The sequence below is a fragment of the Canis aureus genome, chromosome 13 (assembly GCF_053574225.1).
Source record: "Canis aureus isolate CA01 chromosome 13, VMU_Caureus_v.1.0, whole genome shotgun sequence".
NCBI classification, from domain to species: Eukaryota; Metazoa; Chordata; class Mammalia; order Carnivora; family Canidae; genus Canis; species Canis aureus.
The window spans coordinates 59,003,028-59,018,288 of record NC_135623.1 but is presented as its reverse complement, the minus strand read 5'-3'; the positions used below and the strand labels follow the sequence as shown (position 1 = coordinate 59,018,288).

The window sequence follows — 15,261 nt, the reverse complement described above, 5'->3', positions numbered from 1 at the left end:
TGAAATGAAAATACAAGAGAGAAAATATGTTTGCACAGAATCTAGCTATAGAAGCAACAGATGATCAGAGCACATCTCAGAATACACTAGTGAAATTCAACTCTCTCATTGGCCGGCATTAGTAATGACTGGCAGCATATGGGTTTGCTCAAAGCAACTAGAAACATATTTACTCCTTCCTTCTTAGGTTACCAGATGGCCCCCAAAAAAGGATATGATTTTTCTTCAATTTTACTTATCCAGAAAATAAAAATCTTAAATTTAATGTATTATAGCTTTCACGATTTCCTTGTGATTAAGCACACTTAGGAAATGATGTTATACAAAGAAAACCCTAATCCTTTAGGAACCAATCTAAGCATGAAGTCACTCGAAGATATTCAAAGGGATGCTTTGTGTAGTTTTCCCTGGTACTGATAGGAAACATGAGTTTATTAGGATGAATGACGAAACAGGCTCTTTGTTCTCAGAAAAATTGCAGCACCGTGTGTGTGTGTGTGTGTGTGTGTGTGTGTGTGTGTGTGGTGTGAGGGAGCTGGTGGGTGGCTGTATTACTACCCATGTGGTGGCCACATGCTACTCTGGTTAGCAGAATCAGAAATTGCTTTTCTTGGTCTACACATTTCCTAGGATTTAGTACTTCAAGTACAGATTCCATCATCCAAAGACTGATAATGATAATGGCTGTACCATTTAAAAATCATTGGAGTAATGTTTATGTCCAACAGCCTATGCTATTGGTGCTAGTTAGTGCAACTGATTAGGGAAATTTTTTAATGAGTACTAAATTAGCACTATACAGGGTAATCAGTATTTTTGTCTCTAGCGCAAATGGCTCTACTTTCATGCAGGAACGTCCTACAAATAAGAAAGGGGATAGGGTGAGAGGGTGAGGATGAACTGGAAGGTCTATCAACATCATTAGAGATCAATGAATATATCACATCTGCTTAAATATTTAAAGTGTAGGTGGGTTTAGGTGGTGCAGGCTTTAAAATCACTATCTCCTATGGAAAGACATATGTGGGCATAAACCTATAACTATGCCTGACTGACACAAGAGTAAACTTGTGTATTTAGGGAACTATTACATTCTTAGGAAATGTACTTTATTACTTTATTCAAACACTGAATATTCACTGAAATAAACTGAAGAGCAATAGAATATATAAGGTTTGCTTTTTCTGATTAGATACTTCCATTATGATGCACATTAATTTCTTTGGGGGCAAAAGTTTTGTTTTACTTTTTTAAAGACAAAATTTAAAAAAAAATTAGAAACCTGAAAAATGTAAATTTTCCTAAAATGCTTTTATTTAATAACTTTATAAATGACATTCACAATGTGTGTAAAAAAACTGCTGACTGAATCTTTCCACCTGCATAAAATTAACAAAAAAGTAATCCGTTAGGAACGAAGACATAATTGTAACATAATTATGTAACATAATTGTACATAACATATTGTAACATAATCCTTATGATTCTCCTAAATTAAATAAAAATTTCTAACTTTTCCTCCGGTAGCTTTTACTCTCCATTCTCAAAAATTCATTCTAATTCCAATTTAAAGACAGACCCCAAATTATACAATTCAATAATCCAAAGTATTTTTAAGTGTCCTGAAAAACTAAAAAAAGTACTTTTAATGCTTTCCTTTACCAAAGATATTTTCTTATTGAAAAAGATGTTCTGGAAAACAAAGATATCTTGTTTACTGCTAAATACTAGCTAACAAAGTGATACTAAAAATCTGTGAAAAAGTGATCCAAGGGTCACAAATATTTATTGAGCATCTGCTATGTGCTTAGTGCCCAGAACAAAAGAATGTAAGGACGTAATAGGGGAAGAAAACGTACTCCCTATCCTTCAAGGAGCTGATGGAGCCATAAAGTGTCTACAACAACATCAATACAAGGTAGAGAGACACATGCCAAACAAAGCAGAAGGGAATTAAAGAGTAAAAGTAGAGGTTGTTTCTGCCTGGGAGAATTAAGGACAGTTCATAGGGGAAGAAGAATTGGAGCTAGGATTTATAAGGGCAATAGGAGTGTTTGGTTGTGAAAAGATGGAGAGGAAGAAGAGCAGGTTGATAGAAAGAAGTAGTGAGATCCAATACATGGAGTTGGGAAAGCACAGATTATCTACTGGGGATGGTAAAGTCTAAGCTCTTTAGTGTGGCAAAGCGGCCCTCCACTTTCTGACCAAAGCTCCCATCCTCAGACTCATTATATTCTGATTTCCTACTTGCAAATTCTCTCTGTTTCCTGAGCTTGGAATGCCCTTCCCATTTTCTCTGCTAAACTAGGTGTAGACTATTAAGCATGCAATTGCATTATGTCCACAAAAAAAAAAAAAAAAAAAAAAAATGTACTACCTTAATTAAAAAATAATTTATGGCTAAAAAATGCTAACCATCATCGTAGCTTCCAGTGAGTCTGAATGTTTTTGCCTGTGGAGGGTCTTGCCTTGATGTTGATGGGTGTTGAAGGTCAGGCTGTGGTACTTTCTTAAAATAAGACAACAATGAAGTTATAGCTGGTTTGATCTTCTATCCAGACCACTCAGACTTTATCCTTATCAGCAGTTAGACTGTTTCACTTTCTTATCATTCATGTATTCACTGGGGTAGAGCTTTTAATTTCCTCCAAGAACTTCTCCTTTGCCTTTACAACTTGGCTAACTGGCACAGGAGGCCTAACTTTCAGCCTATCTGGGTTTTTGACATGCCTTCCTCACTAAGCTTAATCATTTCTAGCTTTTGATTTAAAGTGAGAGGTGATTCTTCCTTTCACATGAACATGTAGAGGCCATTGTGGGGTTATTCACTGGCCTAATTTCAACACTGCTGTGTCTCAGGCAAGGGCAATAGAGAGGCCCAAGGAAAGGAAGAAAGAGAATGATGATCATGAACATTTATTAAGTTTGTTGTCTTACATGGGCACAGTGTGTGATACCCCAAAACAATTACAACAGTAGCATTAAAGATCATGGATTACAGAGTTCCCTAACAAATATAATATTAATGAAAAAGTTTGAAGTATTGCAAGAGTTACTAAAAAGTGACACAGAGAAACACAAAGTAAGCAAACGCTCTTAGAAAAATGGCACCAAGAGACTTGCTGGACACAAGGGCTGCCACTAACAACCCTTTTGTTGTAAAAAAAAAAAAATGCAATATCTGCTACGTGCAATAAAGTATAGCACAGTAAAACAAGGTATGCCTGTAAAAGGGAATATTTAAAATCTTTGAGGGAGATTTACCAGACTTGGCAACTTATTGGAATTAGGTACTGTTGGGAGGGTCAGAGAATATTGAGGTTTACAACCTGGGTAAGTAGGAAAATGCTAGTATCATTGACATTGACAAGAAAGAAAATAGAAGATACTGGCTTGGAAGAAAAGAAGGCAGAGTCACTCAGACGATATTTGTCTATGCACGAAGCACCGGGCCAGGCACTGGACCACAGATATGAAAGACACAATCTTTTCTAAGGAATGATAAGTCTTCACTCACTCATCAACTTCTTTACTATCCAATTCACATTTTGAAGCACCAGATTTTAGGGCAAAATTAAAGAAGAAACCATCCTTGTCTTCAAGGAATTTCCAGGTCAGTAGTGAAGACCGTCACCTATAAAAATGATCACCAAACTTAAAGTGCTATAAGAGAAACACACCAGAATGTATTAGATTTTATTAAATTTAGGGAGTGGCAGTGGATCAGCCAGGTGGAATTATCTGTCGGGTAACAAGCAGTCTGGCCTGAAGTTGAAGAGTGGTGTCATGGCTAGGAGTGTTTGTAGATTTAAGGATCATTCACTTGGTTAAGAAGAAGGCAAGGACACCAAGTAGAGGGTGGCCAACACCTGCATTCAGCGTATGGCAAAGGGAGAAGGAAAAGGAGCCTCAAAGATGGGACTGCCAGGGTCGTGAGCATGTACTAATAGGGAAAATAGGGAAATACTAAAAGGGAATGCAGGAAAATGAAGAACCACATCTGGTGTGGTTCTGCTCTTCTTGGGAACAATCACATGGCAAACTGAAGAAAAGTGGGGAAGAATGATCTTTAATAAGTGATTTATCAAGGAACCCATTTCGCCAAGAAATCCAAGGATTTTGAAGAGTGAGTGGTCTGGCAACTTGCCATTGAGATTACCTTCAGGAGAGAGCAGAATTGGGAGTGGAAATCACATTATGAGAGTTTTAGGAGCCAGTAGATGGTAAAGAAATAGTACCAGTGAGTACCTAAAATGGTTTATTGATACTGGGCCCTACATGGAAGAAATGAAGTGGAATGTTAATTTGAGGGAGCAAGTAGTAGGCTTAAGAGTTTTGTTTTTGCTTTTATTTGATATTTTAGGGGTGAAAGACTCAAGTACTTTTCTAAGGGGTGGAAAGTACTGGTGAGGCATTAAAGATGCAAGAGACAAGAGTTGGGAATGGGGGGGCGGTGGAGGGACCAGCGCCTTGGGTAGATCTGTTGTTATCCTTGGGAAGGAGATGAAAAGATGCCTTCTTCTGAGAGGGCAGGAAGGAGAACAGGGTGGACACAGAGAAAACAGTAAAGGGAAGAGGGAGGGACTTTGAATAAGTTTTGTTGAATGAAGAGTCTGAGGAAACAAGAAAATGAAATGAGGGCATAATTGGGTGGTTTTGAGAAAATAGTTTGGGACAGTTACTAGTGGAAATGCAAGTGGGAGTCAACTAGAGATCACTACAAGTATTGTCAGTCCCGAGTGTGCTGTGGGAACTTTGTGTAGGGTAATTCTTGGTTCCGCAGGACTATCCGTGTGCATTGTAGGAAGGTGGCATCACTGGCTTCCATCCATTCGATACCAGAATTGCTCCCCTGTCATTGTGATAACCAAAAACCCAGTCCAATTAGTTTCTAAATGCCCTGGGTTGAGAATAACTTAGCTGATTTTAGACAGCCTGCCACTCCTGCAGAATCAAGTCACACTAGCATGAAGCTCTCCCCAGGAATACTTAGGGACCTTAGATCAGAGGTCAGTAGTTATAAAAGCTCGACGAGAAAAAAAGAACTAAAAAAAAAAAAAAAAAAAAAAGCTCTGACGAGGAGACAGTAAAAAGAAATGTTTCTAGGTTATCTTCCCCCATTGACGGAAAATGTTTTTTTTTCTTTTTTTTTTCGGAAAATGTTTATATCATCCCCAACCTAATCTCTGTAGATCTGGTTCCAGTAAGAGCAATTGCTAAACACTCGTAGCATTGTAAAGCCAAATACAGTTGCACAGGAGATTAATTACTGTCGATTCAGAGACATTTTTATAGGCCATGTATGTCTAAACCCTGACCCAATGCCTGGCTTTATAAGCCTGGCCCTTGGCCCAAAATGTAGGGGTAGGGAGGGAGTGTAAGTCCCATGAAGGAGGCTAAGCTAAAAGGAAATCAGAGGACTTCTAAGAGGGCTCCTGCCGAAGTCTCCTGGCAGAGCACTGCCGTCCCACGCAAACTTGGCTCAGGTCTTGGAAGTGTGAAAACACAGCTGCTGCTCTGCGGTAGTCTTAGAAATACTGACACAGTGGCAAAGCTACCTGTGGAAGGCTTGTACCTGTCCAGATGGAGAAAAGGCAGGTTAAATATAGCTTATCCCAATAATTTACAGAAACTGATATGTAGTGCTATTTCAGAGCTAGAACTCAGCTTATCTGGCTGTCTTATGTTCCTTAAGAAATTCTCAGTATGCCTTGCTAACTTCTCTGATCACGACCTGTCTTCCCTGAGAAAGGCTAAGCCAATGGGTTTCAACCTGTTAAGAGTTCCACCCTACCGTGACCCCACGCAACTGGGTCATGGTCTTCAATTAAGCCTTGCCCGAGTCATTCTTCAGGTTGCAATGCCAGCCCATTTCAAACACTCCCACTCAAAACACTGGTGGTGATCTGTCTGGTTTTGCTCCCTGCCTGTCTTCTCAGAATTCTTGTATAAACCTTCTATCTGCAATGCCTCACCTTCTGAACTTGTTTATCAAAGTGTAGTGGCACACATACGCTCTAATAGCTATCGACCTCACATATCCAAACATCTAATACAGGTCAAAAGTGTGGGCGCCTGGGTGGCTCAGTTGGTTAGGCATCTGACTCTTGGTCACAGCTCAGGTCCTGATCTCAGGGTTTTCAGTTCAAGTTCCACGTTGGGCTCCATGCTCTGCGTGGAGCCTATTTAAAGAATAATAATAAAATTAAATAGGTCAAGCCTTTTCATAAGACCCATGCAGAGTGTGAAGGAGTGACAAATGGCTTTACTTGGGGGTGAAGGAGTGCCAAAAATAATGTATGACCTCACTGTTGCTTTTAGGCAGGCATAAAACACCAACGAACCAAAATAACCAAAATAGGAACATATTCCAAAATCAAAAATGACAGAAAGGATTATTTATATCCTAGTAGGAGCATCTATTATACCGCCTTTAGCATTGATTGTTCTGATCGTTGATTTGAGGTGGTACGTATAGAATTATTTATTGCAACCTTCTGATCTTAGACTGTTAAGGTATATTTCTAAAAGTTTGCTATCTGAAAATGAATGGGAGGTAAATAACAATGAAACAAAAACAGATTAAAAGAAAATATGTATAGTTTTCATTGAAAATGTTAATCATCTTTAAAGGAAACATAATCATGCCAAAAATACATATATAATTTAGAGTTTTAAAATGTAAATACCATCCCATATTTTGAATATATTTCTTATGCTCTTTAAAAACTCTTTAATTTTAAGGGGTGTCTGGATGGCTCAGTCGGTTAAGTGTCTGCCTTTGGCTCAAGTCATGATCTCAGGGTCCTGGGATTGATTGACCCCTGCGTCAGGCTCCTCTCTTGGCAGTGAGTCTGCTTCTCCCCCTTCCTCACCCTCTGTGATCTCTTTTGTTCTTCCTCACTCTCAAATAAATAAATCTTTTAAAAAACCCTTTAATTTTAAGAAAATTAGACCGTTTACATTTTATTTAGAGTCAGCAACTAGAAGAGTCTTGCATTTCATTAATAAGCTTTCTCCAGCATGTGATTCAATTACAATTTTTGACACTGAGGAGGCTCCTGGATGGCTTAGTAGGTTAAGCACCTGACTCTTGATTTCAGTTCAGGTCATGATCTCAGGGTCATGGGATCAAGCCTAGCTTCGGGCCCTGCTCAGTGCCGAATCTTCCTGACTCTCTCCTTCTGTTATTCTTCCTGTTGTCTCTCAAATAAATAAATAAATAAATAAATAAATAAATAAATAAAATCTTTAAAAAGAAAAAAAAAAGATTTTGACACTGAGGCAATATCTAAAAGGCTACTATTTCTATCAGGTTTTTCCCTAGCCCACGTTTTACGCTTCTCTCCCATCTCCTAGATTTAGTGTTTGGATTACTCAATTTAGCCTATATCACTGGGTCTCATATTGACCTCTGGATGCTCCAAATCAGTTTAACAAGTGTACAAAGAGTACTAATTTAGTAAAACTATTGGTTTATTTTGAAAAATGACAATCATGTATTCTGCTTCTTTTCTGGTAACTCCTATAATGAGGGCAAGAGATAAAGGTCCTAGAATCAGAATAAAAACCATTGATCTGCTAGTTCCAAATTAATATCCTTAACTACTTATAAGCCCCAGATACAAACATGGTAATCCAATCACTTAAATTTGATCATACCTTATTACTTACTGAATTCCCTTTCCAGTTGTTCTTTATGCAGAATATGTTGGAAGTAATCTTGAGTGCTTGAGCAGTTAGAAATATTTTTAAGTATAGGTAGTAGAGAGGAGGTCATGCTATGATGCCTATTTGTATACTAATTATCACACTAATAAACACACATGTTAAAGATTGATCAAGATGACTAATTAATTTGAAGTATCTTAATCTGATTCTGTGAGGATATCATGTAGTGGGTGGGGATGGGAGTGATAGAGGGTATGAGGGATACAGTGGACAAACTGTTGTCATCAAAGTGAATCACCTGGTGGTGAATGTCATTCTCACTACTTTGGCCATTTCCAGTGTTTTTCTAATTTATTTAACCTAGTTTAGTTTGCCATGTTTATGCATGTCTAATTTAGGCCATAACTAATATTGCATGGTACGCATTTATATTAAAAATTATTTACTGCTTATCTGAAATTCAAATTTAACAAGGCATTCCATATTTTATCTAGCAACTCTACCTTGATTATCTCAAGCAGCATTAAGAAATTCTAAGAAAATTTGTTTCATTCCTTTCATTTTTGAAACTGGTATATGTCATATAATTGCATCTTGCAAAGAGAGGACAAAAGATGGATGTAAAATTAATGTAAAATCAAAAGAAGGATCACTAGGATACTAACTTTAAAAGATTATGCATTTCAGAGGTCATGGGCTAACATGCTCACTGTTCGATTCCTGTCCACAACGGATGTTCTAGGGAATGGAAAGTGCTAAATATCTTTTAAGTAAAAAATGGCATATATAAATGATATAAATGACTCCATTTCTTCTGAGAATGTAAACTCTTCTGCTAAGTATAGACAAAGTGTCAATGGAGTCATTGTAAGATTTCAGATACAGACATCTTTAACAGGAATGTGCACACTTGCATTACAAACTCACTTGACAATAGAGATTTACGTCTGCTCTGACTTTTATATATTAGTTCTACTAAACGACCATGATTTTATAGTCTACTTAAAGGCATTTACTGAAAAATATTCAATTATTCATAGGATGTCAGTAAAGAGATGGGTCAATGGCATTCCATTCGGTTACAAGGAAAAGAACCAGGAAAATTATTCTACAGAGAAAGAAAGGACCCAGCAATTTTTGGAGAGGAAAAAAGTAGAAAAGAATTTTGCAAGTGAAGAGATATTCTTTAAAAATAAATAAATAAAGGAAATATATATGAGTAAGGAAAAACAGAAATATGGTGATAATAACGAAGTATTATACTATTTAGAGAACATTAGGGAAAAGAAGATTGAAAGGGAGCACTTGACAAAAGGCTAATTAATAGAATATATGCATTATAATACTATAAAACATGAGTGGATTATTCTGGCCCCAACAACATTTTAAAATATGTAATTTTTGCGAAAATTATTATATTGAGAGTGACAGCTTATTTGAAGCACACAGTTTTGTTATATCAATGAGTAAAAGCTACATGACATTGAAAAATCTAATATAACTTAATCGATACAGTAGAAGAAAACCTTATTTTAAGGTTTAAATGCAAGTGAAAAGTGACTAAATGACTGGATCAAGTTTAGAGACATGAAAAATGGCTTTTATGAACAAAAACACCTATCTTTGCAGAGATTGTCCCAACTTGTAATAGGCCAGACCTTCTAAGTGATATGTTAGCGAGCCACTTGGTAGATCTACCAATGGAAGAAAATTGAAAAGGTATACAAAAAAACTAAAACATGTCATATGAATGTGGTTATTCTGACATGGAAGTTACATAGAAAAGCTTACTTGGTCAAAATTAGTCCTATTTTGGAGGAATCATAGCACTCTAGGTCAGATATACTATGTGTTTCTTTGGACCCCTAAGAACACTTAACACTCATGAGGCATAACTATATGTTTTGATTTTAAAAATTCCAATTTTTATGTAAAATTAGTAACAAAAATCAGTAGGTGGCAATGTTAGTTGAGTTGTTAAAAAAAATCAACTAAGCAAATTTGAAGATCTAATTGGCTTTATTCAGTGAATCATGAATTGAACAGCCTTCCATCTAGCAAGAAAGGAGCTCTGAGGGGCTGTACAAAATGGAAGATTTTACAGGCAGAAAGAAGGTAGGACAAGGCAGTTAAAAGAATGGATTATTTCAGGCAGGTTACTTTCCTTTTGAGGAAGGCAGAGGTCTTATCAAGATTACCTCACTAGTGCTGATCAGGAATTTCTAGAGTGACTGGTTCAAGATTCCACTCCTGGGAAAGGCTGAAACTCCAATTAGGTTAGGTATTAAGTCTTAGTGGGGCTTAGCAACAGTGACTCCATTTTGGGCCTAGTGTTCCTTTTTTAATTATTTTTATTTTTATTTTATTTACTTACTTTTTAAAGATATATTTATTTATTCATGAAAGATGCAGAGAGAGAGAGAGAGGCAGAGACACAGGCAGAGGGAGAAGCAGGCTCCCCACAGGGAGCCAGATGTGGGACTCGATCCCAGATCCCAGAATCATGCGCTGAGCTGAAGGCAGACGTTCAACCACTGAGTCACCTGTCTCCTATTGTTCCTTTTTTTAAACACCAACATTTTTATAGAAAAAGTAAGAATCTTAGCCCTGGGAAGAGGGAAGTCTCTGTGAGACTCGCTCTGGATTTCTGCTGTCCTTCCCCTCTCCAAGCTCTGCTGGTTGACTTCTATGTGTGTCCCTATGGCTTTGGTCCTAACTCAATTGCCTTGGAAGGATGTGTTCTTGCATCAGGTCTCCACAAATGCAAAATGCACCCTGACTCAAAATGGATTTGAGTCCTTTAAGTGCTAACTTCAAGGGAGGCTTTGCAGTCTCTCACTTTTCAGAGTCCTGCCAGGGACTAAAGCTGAGCTAGACACCCCCGTAGTCTCAGTGTTTTCTCTTCTCTGTCGTCATGAGTGTCTGTGCTGCTACGTAGTTTTTATGATTCTGGGTTTGTTTTGTTTTGTTTTGTTTTGTTTCAAGTATTTATTTAAATTCTAGTTAGTTGGGGATCCCTGGGTGGCTCAGCGGTTTAGCACCTGCCTTTGTTTGGCCCAGGACGTGATCCTGGAGTCCCGGGATCGAGTCCCACATCAGGCTCCCTGCATGGAGCCTGCTTCTCCCTGTGCCCGTGTCTCTGCCACTCTCTCTCTCTCTCTGCCTCTCACAAATAAATAAATAAAATCTTTAAAAAAAATTCTAGTTAGTTAGCATACAGTATAATATTGCTACAGGAGTAGAATTTAGTGACTTATCACTTATATATAACACCCAGGGCTCATCACAAATGCCCTCCCTCCTTAACATCCACCACCCATTTAGCCCATCATCCCCACCCATCTCCCCTCCAAAAACCCTCAGTTTGTTCTTTATAGTTAAGAGTCTCTCATGGTGGGATCCCTGGGTGGCGCAGCGGTTTGGCGCCTGCCTTTGGCCCAGGGCGTGATCCTGGAGACCCGGGATCGAATCCCGCGTCGGGCTCCCGGTGCATGGAGCCTGCTTCTCCCTCTGCCTGTGTCTCTGCCTCTCTCTCTCTCACTGCGTGCCTATCATAAATAAAATTAAAAAAAAAAAAAAAAAGAGTCTCTCATGGTTTGCCTCCTTCTCTTTTTTTCTGTCTTTCTTCCACTATGTTCTTCTGTTTTGTTTCTTAAATTTCACATGAGTGAAATCCTATAGCATTTGTTTTTTTCTGACTGACTTATTTTGCTTCTCATAATACATTCTAGTTCCATCCACATCATTGTGAAGGGCAAGATTTCAATCTTTTTTAAATATATATTTTTTTAATTTTTATTTATTTATGATAGTCACAGAGAGAGAAAGAGAGGCAGAGACACAGGCAGAGAGAAGCAGGCTCCATGCACCGGGAGCCCGACGTAGGAATCGATCCCGAGTCTCCAGGATCGCGCCCTGGGCCAAAGGCAGGCGCTAAACCGCTGCGCCACCCAGGGATCCCGATTTCAATCTTTTTGATGGCTGAGTAATATTCCTATGTGTGTGTGTGTGTGCGTGCGCGCGTATGCCACATCGTCTTTATCCATTCATCAGTCCATGGACATTTCAGATTTGGTAGTTTATGTGTTTCTAGGAATTTTTCTACTTCTTACATATTGCCTAATTTGTTGGCACATGATTTCTCTTTTTTTTTTTTTTGGCACATGATTTTTCATAATATTCATATAATTGTGTTTCTGTGGTGTTGATTGTGATCTCTTTCATTTGTGATTTTATTTCCTTGGGTTCTTTTTCCTTTTCTTTTTGATAATACTGGCTATGGGTTTATCAGTTTTATTAATTCTTTCAAAGAACTAGTTCCTAGTTTCACTGATCTATTCTACTGTGCTTTTTGTTTCTATATCATTTATTTCTGCCCTAATCTTTATTATTTCCTTTTTTTTCTGCTGGCTTTAGGCTTTATTTGCTGTTCCTCTCTAGCTTCTTCTTCTTCTTTTTCTTCTTCTAGCTTCTTTAGGTGTAAGGTTAGGTTGTGCATTTGAGACTTTTCTTGCTTCTTGAGGTGGGCCTGTATTACTATATACTTTCCTCTTATGACCACTTTTACTGCAACCCAAAGGTTTTGGACTGGGCCTGTTTCTTTCTTTCTTTCTTTCTTTCTTTCTTTCTTTCTTTCTTTCTTTCTTTCTTTCTTTTTAAAGATTTTATTTATTTATTCGAGAGAGAGAGAGAGAGAGAGAGAATGAAAGAAGCACAGGCAGAGGGAGAAGCAGGCTCCATGCGGGGAGCCTGATGTGGGATTTGATCCTGGGACCCCAGGATCACACCCTGGGCAGAAGGCAGGCGCACTAAACCGCTGAGCCACCCAGGGATCCCCTGTTGTTTCTTTTTAATAAGATATTCATGTCATTCTAAATAAGCATACCTGTATAATTGCTATAAAGTTAAATATCTACAGCCTCAATTATCAAGTGGGCAGCAGAATATTTGTTTTTCTTTTTGTGCTGATGTTGTGGAAATAATAACACTTTTGTTTAGACTCTAAATCCATATCTCATTTTCATGGGAAACCAAAATCTTATAGATACTCACTAAGGTCAAACAGCATTTAATTTAATGCAAGGAATCATGCAGTACAGCTCACCAAGACAAAGGTAGAGAATAAGTACAACCAGTGAGACCTCCTCAAAATGAATTAGTAAGAAAACCATTCCAATAAGTGTGTGTGGGGGGGGAATCTTCAATTTTGAATTGTCCTTAAACATACAAAAATTAAATTTGGGCCCAGTAGCATATGGACAGTTCTAAGTAAACCCTTTGAATATGTAGGCAGTCCTCACTATGCACATTTCCAATATACACAAAATTTGGTTCCAAGATTTGGGTGATTAACATCAGCTCCCCAACAGCACAGTTCTAATTTCAGGTACCGCAATGTGTCAACTGGGTATAATTGAATAATTAGTATTGCTTTCATACACACACGGCAAAGTGTGTAGTTGTACTGCCTCCTTAACTCCCATGACATTTTGCAAAAATCGATTCTTCAGAGAATTGGCCAAGAGAGATGAAAGTGTGGTAGAGAAACCCTAAGCAACAACAGTGGAAGTAAAACAGAATCAACTGTAAATGGAATTTCAGAAGAGAGAATCAATGGTGGGAAAGTTGACACTGTGGATATATATGTAGTCAGAGGAAATGAGTGAAGGCAAACATCATCATAAATGGAGAAAGTGATTGTGCCTGAAAGATGGAGATGTCCCAGAGGAAATGATGCCAGCTAAAAGAAAACCTTCACCCAAAAGGCCTTCTTGGAGTTATTTCACAACATTTGAAAGTGCAAAGGATAAAATGTTGGAAGCTGCTCCAAAAGTAGAAAGGAGCATAACAAGTCAGAGTAGACTTGAGCTTTTAGTTTGGTTTCCAGAAACTAAATCTCTAAAAGGCTGAGAGCTTTCCAAAGCTGTCCCTCTCTTTCTGATTCAAATATTCATGATTGTTTTCCATGACAATAACTATCTTTAGTGTACTCTTCCTACCTACCTTCTCTAGAGTTTAGATCTCCCCTACCTAGGATAAGATCATTTTTCTCAACAGTTGTTTCTCCAGCCTTCCACTTGTGTGAGCATATTCTTGATTTTTGCAACAATAACCTTTACATGTGCTTGGATCCTCTCATTACGTAAGAAAAGAGACCAAGTGGAATCATAGGCTCACCATTTTCTCCATGAACCTCAGTTCCCAGTAGTCCCCCCTTTACCCCTGGTTTCCCTTTCCATGGTTTAAGTTACTTGCAGTCAACCTCCTCATCCAGCAGCAGATGATTCTCCTTCTGACCTATCTTCAGAAGGTCAATAGTACCTGATGCTATTTCACAACACCTATGTTATTCACCTCATTTCATCTCATCACGTAGGTTGTATCATCTCACATCATCACAAGGGTGAGTAGAGTACAGTAAGATTTTTGAGACTACATTCACATAACTTATTACAATATAGTGTTATAATTGTTCTATTTTATTATCGTCTTTATTTATCTCTTACTGTGCCTAATTCATAAGTTAAACTTTATCATACTTATGTATGTATCGAAAAAACATAGTACATAAAAGGGTTCAGACTATTCAATTTCAGCCATCCACTGGGAATGTTGGGACATAGACCCCACAGATAAGGGGGAGACAATTATAGGCAGTATTTTTCATGATCTACCCCGCCTCGGCCCTGCGCTGTATGTCACATCCAGGTATTTCCATGGACCGACCTCAAAAAAACCACATTAGTACTTATAGCCAAAATGTCCTACACACTTGTCATGTCATCTTTATAGATAGCAAAAAGAAAGAATAAGTGATGAAATAGAAAGACCAGCAGCTTTGGCAGAAAATATCAGATAGAGAAAATAAACATACCTTTTAGGTCATCATCTATCTTGGGTAAATTTGGTGAAGCCAATGTGTCCAGTGTAAAAGTGAGATCTTTGTGAGAGATTTCAACATGTTCTTCATTAATGTGGACAGCCACCTGAAAAACATTTTTAAGTCAGGAAATGAGTAAAAAAAGATTTTATGAATAAGAGCCTGTACTTAGAATTTAGTTTAACTGGAAGACTAATTGGTCAGTTCTTTATTTCCACCTTAGAAGCTCTGTTTTTGAAGTTTTTATGGAACTACATGGAGCATACAGTCCTTAGTAAAATGTCAGTCCTTAGTAAAATGAAACAAAACAAAACAAAAAAACAAGAACAAAAACTATATAACCTTCTTCCAGCTTCTCCTCTGCTCTGGGCAAACATTTCTCTTGCAAGAGTTCCTGCTTCTGCTTACTGCTGGCAAGGAGAGAGTGGCAATGAACTCTATCTGGTAGTCTGAGCAGACGACGTTGAAGAAGCATGAACAAGTATGGCCTTGTAGCTGACACTGAAATCAAAGACTCTTTGTTAAAAAAAAAAAACAAAAAAAAACAAAGACTCTTTGTTTCTTGTGGATTGATGACTGATGGCTGCCTCATCAGTACAGTCTCCCTGGAAGAACATTTCCAACTTCCTCTCCCTGTCTCTGAGAACTGAATCAGGTGTGAGGCACACCTCTTCCCAAGTGTCAGGACCTCACAAAGGAGCTTTCTGTGT

The 15,261-nt window shown here is 38.0% G+C and overlaps 1 protein-coding gene across 1 annotated transcript in view; it reads right to left on the bottom strand.

Annotated features, from left to right (window-relative positions):
* LRAT (lecithin retinol acyltransferase) overlaps positions 1-15,024 on the bottom strand; it is a 45,540-nt gene extending 30,516 nt beyond the window's left edge. Inside the window, exons 1-2 of the mRNA XM_077846459.1 lie at positions 14,894-15,024; positions 14,546-14,657 (exon numbers count right to left, since the gene is read on the bottom strand). The gene's annotated coding sequence lies outside the window, so the exon portion shown is untranslated. The remainder of the gene's footprint in view (positions 1-14,545; positions 14,658-14,893) is intronic.
* Positions 15,025-15,261: the final 237 nt, after the last annotated feature.